The sequence below is a fragment of the Tachyglossus aculeatus genome, chromosome 4 (genome assembly GCF_015852505.1).
Source record: "Tachyglossus aculeatus isolate mTacAcu1 chromosome 4, mTacAcu1.pri, whole genome shotgun sequence".
In the NCBI taxonomy this organism is placed as follows: domain Eukaryota; kingdom Metazoa; phylum Chordata; class Mammalia; order Monotremata; family Tachyglossidae; genus Tachyglossus; species Tachyglossus aculeatus.
In genome coordinates this window covers 124827093-124837192 of record NC_052069.1, presented here as the reverse complement: position 1 = coordinate 124837192, position 10100 = coordinate 124827093, and the positions used below count along the sequence as shown (strand labels likewise).

The following is a 10100-nucleotide window of genomic DNA, read 5'->3' as shown; positions in this document are numbered from 1 at the left end:
CAAATTTATTCTTCATATACCAACTCATTGTTTGTATCTGAACCATTGTGTCAGAAATACTGTTAGTTCACTATGGAAGACAGCCAGGAAGGTGGTGAAAAAATCAAGAAGAAATTCCATTAAGGGAAACAGTCTTGGGGAATGAAGCACATAGCACATCAGTCAGCTCATCCCATTGGCAGTTCACAGAATTGTCCCAGTAACTGCAGTTATTTGCATGCAAAGTTAGTGCTAGCAGTTTCACCCTTCAAGAAACAACAGAAAAGCCCTTTTTACCACCCGCAACATTTGTAGTCATCACAACCTTCCTGAGAACTGGCTAGCTTGGCAGAATTAGGTAGCTTCTATCCTGCAGTTTAACAACCCCATTTTTGCATGTTGAACCTAAGCCTTCCTGAAGACATCTAGTTGCAACCTTAGGTGAAAATTCACCACCTTTATGATGGAGCCTGTTAGAACTGTGGCATTGATTTACTATAGTTACGTTTAGTGTGTTTGTATGTGTATATAGATAAATAGATGTGTATATTTATACAAATATAAGTAAAAAGTTAGATGTTAATGGAAAGGTTAAGCCATGCAACAAACATCACTGTTGCCCTAGTTTCTACCAGAATAATTAAGACAAACTACAAAAGGCTAAATAAGAATTCACAAAGTAGTGGTTAACTATTTCAAGTACAAAAATCTTCCCAGCTCATTTTAAGTTTGATGTAAATATGGACATAAAAGAGTAAAGCAGTACTCACCAGAGGCAGCTCTGCATAAAGATGTTTTTTAAGAGGAAAACCACTTCCACTCTATCTAGTCCATTTCTTAAAATACAGTTTGAACTGTGAAAGCCAAGGACACTTTGCCCTCAATTTCATATAAAAAAAACAACAAAGAACAACTAGTGTGTGGGTAGTCTTACAAGTACACATCATTAGTTGAATTATAAAGTATTTATTTGGTTTTTACAGGGGGAGAGGTAAGGTTTGGGGGCAAGGGGTGAAAGGGGGAATGTCTAGTTTTTGCTCCACTTTGTTGTTGTCTGAGAAAATGATCTAGAAGGGAATTAAACCCAGTGTCCATTTCTTTCCCAAAGCTAATATCAACTGCTACCATTTATTACTGGCTAGTTTCTGTGAAATTACCCATTAACCTCAATCACCAGGGAATATGTAAATGATTTCTTCTCCAGTATTTAAAACAATATTAAAACTACTACATATACTAGCTATACTAGCAGAGCCCTGTTGAGCCCTTCTCTAGACTCTAAGTGGGGAGGGAACATGACTGCTAATTCTGTTATATTGTACTTTCACAAGCACTTATTAATAATAATAACAATGATGGCATTTATTAAGTGCTTACTATGTGCAAAGCACTGCTGTAAACACTGGGGAGGTTACAAGGTGATCAGGTTGTCCCACGGGGGTCTCACAGTCTTAATCCCCATTTTACAGATGAGGTAACTGAGGCACAGAGAAGTTAAGTGACTTGCCCAAAGTCACACAGCTGACAATTGGCAGAGTCAGGATTTGAACCCATGAACTCTGACTCCAAAGCCCATGCTCTTTCCACTGAGCCGTGGTGCTTCAGTTCTCTGCTCATAGTAAGCGCTCAATAAATAACACTGATTGATTGAACCAGTGCTAATGAGGTAGTATTGAACAGGGAAAATTGAACAATTCAGCACCATATTTTGAACTTAGTGAAGGCTCCAATTTAACATAAGCATATGGGTTTATAGTCACAACAGCAACTGCCTTAGTTTCCTGACATGCAGTCTGCTAGTTGTTTAAAAACAACCTCACATAGAAGGAGTATTTTGAATACTATTTTCATATTGATTTAGCCAAGATGGGGGCTGGGGGTGGGGGGAAGGGAAGAAACAACAACAACAGAAAAATCAAGCCACATTTTTCAAGTGATTTCTTAAAGAAAATGTGGAAAGGGGTGCAGCAACCCAAGTTTTTCAAATGAATCCTGTCTGGGTCCCAAAGCCTTTAAATTTGGGCCCAGTCAGTCTCAATTATTAACTCTGAAGTGCACAAAGCTAACATCTAGCCAAGGCAGCAGTGAATTTTTAAAGCTGGCAACAGCTCTCCAGCCGCTCGAGTCCAAGGAAAGTGAAGTGTTAACATATACCAGTTAACTAGAATGATTCACATTTGAGTAACTGACAGGCTTTCTCTTCCTCTTGTAGTTAATATAGTAATGCTGGATAACGGTATTTCAAAAATGAATACCAGGTACTTATAGATTAAACTACCCTGTACTGGCAGTACTGTGGAAATTTTCTTCTCTACCAGTAGGTAGCAAATGCTGAAATTCTGCTGCTAGTTAACAAAAAACACAATTGTATTAAACTGAGGAATTCAATCCAGAATTTGAAAAGTCAATGTCATTAAGTTTCCTCAGAGACTGCTCAACACTTGGTAGTTTCTTCTTTCCCCTATGTATCACAAAGTTCCTTTCAATTGAATGTGACCATTCATTCATTCAATTGTCCAGATACCATCTCGTGGACTAATGTCTCTGTAAAGGAAATTATGAACTGTTTATTCTAAATTGGAAGTCTGATAATAATAATGATGATGGTATTTGCTGAGCTCTTACTATGTGCACAGCACTGTTGTAAGCGCTGGGGAGGTTACAAGGTGATCAGGTTGTCCCACGTGGGACTCACAGTCTTAATCCCCATTTTACAGATGAGATAACTGAGGCACAGAGAAGCGACTTGCCCAAAGTCACAAAGCTGACAGTTGATGGAGTCGAGATTTGAACCCATGACCTCTGACTCCAAAGCCCGTGCTCTTTCCACTGAGCCACGCTGCTTCTCCATAAAACTGTCTGATAAAATAGACAAGAGAAGTGATTGGTTTTTACCAGGTTAGTGAATCTCTACTAAAAAGACAGCTAATTTTAGAAGTGAAAGGGGCAATTTCCTAAAGTTCTGACACTAGTTTTTGACTTACACACTCCTTCATGCCAGGCTCTATTTTCTAAATATGTAAAGAGATAATACAGATTTCATCAGTTTCTTATCCCTTCTTCCCCTTTTTTATGGGCATTCTTTACTTTTTGCCTGCATCCTTGTTCTGAAAAGGTGGGTTTACCTCCTTCTCTCACTCCCTGCTCTTTTCAGAAGACATTAGACAGAAGTATTTGGATTGCACAAACTACTTCCTTACCTTCCTTCTTCAAACTCACAAATGGAATACAGAGAAAGTATGCTCTTTTTTCAATGTGATAAAAAATTATCAGTTCCGCTAGAACATATGTCTTCACTATGCATTTTGGCTAGAACTCTACTATAATTGGAAACATTTGTCCACAAAAAACTCCCCACATTAAAGACTAACTGGATGTATAAAATTAAGCTTCGCAATCTTAACAAAAATGTTTGATTTTTGGCCCCCACAATTTTCTGTTACAGAAACAGATCATAAAAAAGCTCCCCAATATGTTCTTTACTAAGAAGTCTGGTCTATTTCCCTTCCACATAACCTAAGTGTCATGAAAACTCAAGGTTTTCGCTGGAGGCTAAAACCTATTTCTTTACTTTCTCCAAGTTGGGTGGAACAGGATGCCAGTATTAGCTTCTCAATACATCAGCTGCCCTATAAGTGGGAAATACAGGGTAAGGCTAATTTAGGGATGAATCTGCCTCTAAATACAGAATTACAGAGAACCATTAAACAAACATGTTAAAGGTGTTTCATACCACCACTTGCCATAATGCAACGTGCAACCCACACACACCTGCAATATATATTTGATATAGCCCACAACTTAAGATTGACTGCATACCACCTATTTTAATACTATGTGCTCAATCAATCATTCCTGCCCATTTTAGAATTCAAAAGAATGGTTTGGTTCTTTCACTTCTGTGTCTTTTCAAAGTGTTTACTACAGTGCTCTGCCCTCAATCAGCACTCGAATACTATTCATTGAAAAGCTGATATATTCATTCTCTGAAGTTTTAGTTATGGGTTAATGATAAGATCTTTCGAAAATATATAGTGCTGACAGGATTCAGAGAACATTCTTCAATTTTAAAAGTTGTATAGTCACAAATTACCAACTAGCCTGAAAGGGATGGAAATGAGAATCCAGCCACCCCAGGGTCTTCTTGCTCCAAACTATCATCCAAAAAATTAACAGCTCAGTATAGACTGTAAAAATTTTAGTGCTTTGCTTTTTTTATTCTTTACAGTACCCTTCTCTAAGATGCTGTTTTTCATCTTATTTTCAATTTAGAAATAATTTCTCACCCCTACCTCCAAGTAAACTACCAACTCTGGGTGTTAGGTGACCACAAAGCTATTAGCTGGGGCTGTTTCAGGATTTTAGATATTTAAAGGAGAGTTCAAACTGCCTTTCCTTCCTACCCACTTATCCGAGTGCAATTTTGAAAATAGAGTGGAAATGGGATACTTCTGCAAACCAGCATGCCTATGTGACTTCAGTATTGGGGAGAGGGTGTACCAGAGTATGTAGGTGCTCTACCAAGTACTAGAAATGCTAAGTATTTATCTCTGATTTTGACATGGGTTAGGGAAAAAATTAACCTGAATATTGTGAAAATCATGACCATAGAAGAAACAGCCCAAGTATCATTGAGAAAGGCGGATAAGAAAAGAGAGACAGCTTCCATGAATATTTACCCTCAAAAATAGTGCTTAAGTTATCATTATGTCCCTCAGTTCCTTCATCCATAAAATGGGGATTCAGTACCTTTTCCCTCTCCTACTTTAGACAGTGACCCCTATGTGGGACAAGAACTGTGTCCAACCAGGTTAACTTGTATCTACCACAGTGCTTGGGACATAGACAACTCTCATACACAATTATTATTACTGAGTCACTACCCTCTTCTTGAAGGAAATACATCAGAATTTGACAATGGGTACATCAAAGAATGATAAACAATTGCAAGTATGGCGTTTAGTTTTGTGAAGTCAAAGGGCACATGACATTTCTAGTTCCCTAATAAGAGTACTGAGTTTGGATGGAACAAGTCAACACAGATATAGACTTACTTTAAAACAGAATTACAACAAGAAATTTCTGGAGCTCAAAAGAGAAACAGAACATGAACCAGGGCTCCATGTCAAGGCAATAGAGGAAATGCCAAATGCTTCCCTTTTCTCGTAGAAGCAGGCTGTCTCAGATTTGTTAGCAATTCAAAATGCCAGTTCAAATCCACTGTACTTTTCCAAGGTCAGGAACAGTAGTGGCTGAAGACATATTTTGATAGAAAACCTTGGGATGCATTGTGTTTACATTTCATTCCACTTTTTGTTCAAATCTTTGAAGGGCTAATGTCCCACATATATTAAGACCACATTAACAAAATCCTGGATTTCCTAAGAACTGAAACTCAGAACACACACTGCATACACAGTATGTACTTAATAAAAGCAACTGATTGATTTTCTTCTTATATAGGAATACTTGGCATAACAAAGCCAGAACTGTTGGTCAAAATTCATTGATCAATCACAGTGAAATAAATGCTTGTTTTATTTCTACCTCTTTCTATCCCCACTCACTCTTCAAATTAAAAAAAAAGAAATAGTTATTCAGGGCAACATACCCATCCACACACAAAAGCTGTAATGTAAAAATTTTATGTTAGCAATACTAAATTACTCATTGGATCCCCAACTTTGAATTAGACTGAGTGGAAAAAAAGTATCAGCCAGTAAGTCAGCTGTTTTCTTTGTTGTTTTTTGCAAGTCAAATTTGTAGTTTCCCCCATCCTCACTTCTCATAGGGCTCTACATTAACATTTTCTTTGATGTAGTGACTTGTAACAATAGCACATATCCTTTTAATGCTATTAATAATATAGTATACTAAGGACTCCAAGTGCAATTTTAGTTCTATGGATTGGACTCATTTAAGTGCTTGAGTTTAAATATCCAGGCAAGTTTCCTCCCCAAGGAGTTATTAATCCATTTCAAGAGAGAAATTGCTTCAAAACAGAGGTTTCATACACCAGGTGAAGGGCAGGATATAGTATTGGAATTAAAAAGGTCACCGATATTCAAAAATGTTAAGACATGACCAAGTGAAGTGGTCCAGTGGCTATAAAGCACAACTGATTAAGTTTTAAATGACAAACTGGGCAGCAATCTTCTCAAATGGTAAAACTGTTCAATTCTTATAATTCTGTTTTCACATTGTCTAACAAACCACAGTCAAATGTGAATATTAATACAGAGCTTTCTCTACCCAATAGAATATAAAAACCTAAATTGAATTTAGGGGCCTTCACTAAACTTGTTTCAAGTTTGGGGACATGAATATCTAACAGCGTAAATCTGTAAAAGCCCCATAAGTAATAAAACAAATCCCATTTGCCCCAGATTCAACAGGGCAACACTGAGACTCAGCCTCAGTCTGTCCTAAGGCAGGGCTAGAGAGGAATATTTCAATTTTAGAAAACCAAAACCCAGTTAAAGTCGAGACATGCATTCAAAAATGAACAAAATTCCAAAGATCAAGTTAAAAAAGATAATTTTTAGCACTATCCATTACTAATTCAAACTCTGAGCAGAGTTTAAACACTCACTTTGCTGCTTGATCAATGGAACATGATAACACAGTCGCTTGGGGTTGTTTTTCCTCAAAGCTTGATGGCCTTTAAGAGTACTGTATGAGCAAATCAGTCACTGCAAGTTTACCCTCACCTGGCCAAATGGGTCAAGAGCTAGACCAGTTCAAGATATAACAGCTAGTGTCAGACAGATTTCAAGTCAGATCTCTTTTTTAAAAGAGGGATGAGGGGCAGCCCTGCCAGATAAAATCTAGCTGCCTCCTTGGGGGTGAGTGTGGGGGAGTACATTGCTAGCATGCATCCCTCCATAGTTCCTTGGATCACTTGAATCTATGACCTGTGGAGCAAAGAAGCTCTAAAGCAAGATTTTTGACAAAAAAATGGTATGCATTGCAGGTCGTTAATTCTTGGGATCATCTTAGTGGAAAGACAACCTCCTCTTATAGACAGGTTTAACAGAGCATAATACGGGCAGATTTCCAGTATCTACCAAACCAAGTGAAGAGACTACTAGCAGAATTCACAAAAATAGATGGGTCAATAACTCACTTTGCAGGGAAGTGGGAAGGTAAGAAAGTCTTATACCCAGGTCATGATTAAATTTAGGTCTTGGTAACAGTGGGTTCTGTGGCTTAGTGGCAAGAGCCCGAGCTTGGGAGTCAGAGGTTGTGGGTTCTAATCCCATCTCCACCACTTGTCTGCTGTGTGACCTCGGGAAAATTACTTCAATTCTCTGTGCCTCAGTTACTTCATCTGTAAAATAGGGATTCAGACTGTGAGTCCCAAATGGGATAACCTGATTGCCTTGTTTCTACCCCAGTGCTCGGAACAGTGCTTGAACATAGTAAGCACTTAAACAACATCATCATCATTATTATTGTTATTATTATTATTATTATTATTATTAGTTCTCCTACCAGATTTCACTAAGTTGAAATGCTGAGCACCTTCTTTTAAAACATTGAACTTGATCTTTCCAACTTAAGCCATTTCAGAAAATGCCTGTAAAATACTTTTTTAGAATCACTCCTTTTCTCAATGCCACCCTGCCCCCTAAATCAATGTAGGATATAATTGGTGGTAAGTTTTCAGTCAATAGAAGACATGCCATTTATTGTCTAAAACCGCTGGTTAGTACTTAGATCCTAGTAGACATCATAAACTCTTAGAACTAAAAGACAAAAAGACCAAATCGTCCAGTCCTCTATCTCAAGATGGACAAGTAAGAGTAACCCAGGATAGAGCTGATCTATTCAAACACTTGATTTCACAAATTAAGGATGGCTTGTATATCCAAGATATCTGATCATAAAAAACGTGAGGCAAGGTTTTATAGTCAAATCAACTTGGATGGGTTACCCAAACTTAATATGATCTAAAGTAAGAACAGTACTAATTTGAATACACTTTCCTTTTGGTTCAAAAGTTCATTATTTTCTAGCAGAGCAAACACACAAAAAATTGACAATGGTGGATTTTTAAGCCACGCAGAAAAGTGACGACAATCTATTCCTATTGAGCAGGGAAATCATCTCGACTCAAGTATTGAATATTTGCAACAACAATTAAAATACATTTTTGACCACAGTATGTGGATATGTTTCATACATATGCAACAAGATACCCTACAATTCAAGTAAATCACATATAGGAGATGCTCAGCATTGCAATTAGGAAATTATATTCTAAAAAATGCTTCAAGCCATCAAAAATACCCAATTGTACGCTCTCTATATTTAAGTGGGGAGACAGCATAGAGTTGAGTGTTTAATGCTTTTAGGATAGAAATATTCCAAATTTAGTGGCAGCCTTCTAAACATGGTCCCTTGGAAGATTTCCAATGTCCAGACAAACTAGTCTTCTTATCAAATGGTCGGTCAGCTAAGGTGTCTGGCACTAATCTCTATACAATCAACTAGGGGGTGTGGTAAGGGAGAAGAGAAAAGGATGGAGGGAAGCCATTATCAATATTTACATCTTAAACTGTATTTGGAAACCAAAGAAAGAAAGCACTAGGAAGAAAGCCACACCATCCATACCCATTGTAGAATGATAGATAAATGAACGGTGATCCCTAGATTTTTATGCCTAAGCATTTATTCCTACTGACAGGGCTATGTCTACTTGCCCTGGAATAAGCAATTTAGAACATGCAGCTAAAAATGACCATAATTCACACAGAATCCAAGAATATCACAAGTGCACCAGTAATTATGCATTTCATTATTTGTGAACATCTACTTAGGCATGCATATGTACAAACCTTCCAGGCAGTGATCCACAGCAAGCAATGAATAAAAAGGCATAAATTATTCTCATTTTATTATAATGAAGTTTAACTGTACACAAAGTCACATGACTTAGTGGGTCAGTTGTTTTTTTGTTTTTTTAAAGCCCTGTAACATAAGCATTCCTCTCAGGGTCGCATCTGGAAAGTTTCCAGTACTCTACCAGTTTCGACCATGGGACGGAGAGTCAAGCAGAGGCATATCCATTCCATTCCTAGCTTGAGCAGTGGCTAGCGAGTGGAAGGCAATCTGCTACAAGTCAAAACTCCCCTGTGCTGGGCAGCAGCAGCGTGGGAGAGAGTTGGGGGCGGAGACTCAGGTTTACTGAGCGGAAAGAGGCAATGGTAAACCACTTTCATATTTTTACCAAGAAAACTCAATGGATACACTATCAGCACGAATGCAGATGTAGGTGGGGCATTCTAGGAGAGATGTGTCCATGGCATCACTAGACATGACTAGACAGCATAAGACTACAACAACATGAGCAATGCTAAATATATTAAATACTCATACACACTCAGACTTCCAATTTACAAGTACTTGGAAACAGTTACAGCGTTCTCCAAGCTATGCTGGGGACATGAATCCTAACAGCATCAGAAAGGCTGTGAAGGCATCACTTTACCAATAGCAACATAATGTTACAAAACTTGCCTTTAAGAAGATATGTTCATGTAATTCCAGCATCTTCACAATTTCACAAATCATATTTACTATATTCCACTTCTAAAAACCTAGATGAAACATGAAAAAGAAGCCATTTGGTATAAATTTTAACATCAGGAAAAATTCCTGCTTTTATTACAATTCACTTTTCCTCAAGTAAAACAAATATCCAGTAGTTCTCAGAATGTGAGAAGATACCATTTTAAAGTCACAATGAAGCCTTTACTGATGGAAACTTGGCTATATAAACAGCACAAGATGAGAAAAGGCTTAATCTCCAAACCTATTAAACCACATGAAGTAACATTAGTAACGGCCTCCTTGCAACATCACAGGAGGTCTCATTTCCCTTGATGTTTGAGGAGGCCTACCTTCATAGGGAGGTAATACTGGGGGGTCCCTGCCCATGCAGAGACATAACCCAAGGAAGATACCCTGGCATACCCTGATGATGACCACCATATTGACTTACAAATAAAACACATTTAAAATGCAGAGAATGGGTTACAAAAGACTTTGCAGAAGTCCACCAAAATCGAACTCTTCATAAACTGCCAGGTAAATACAAGCCAAAATACTCAATAGAT

The 10100-nt window shown here is 37.8% G+C and overlaps 1 non-coding gene across 1 annotated transcript; it reads left to right on the top strand.

Annotated features, from left to right (window-relative positions):
* The first annotated feature begins 8966 nt into the window (after positions 1–8966).
* LOC119927686 lies at positions 8967–9104 on the top strand. The gene has a single exon (XR_005450666.1). It is a non-coding gene; the product is annotated as a small nucleolar RNA SNORA7 (small nucleolar RNA).
* Positions 9105–10100: the final 996 nt, after the last annotated feature.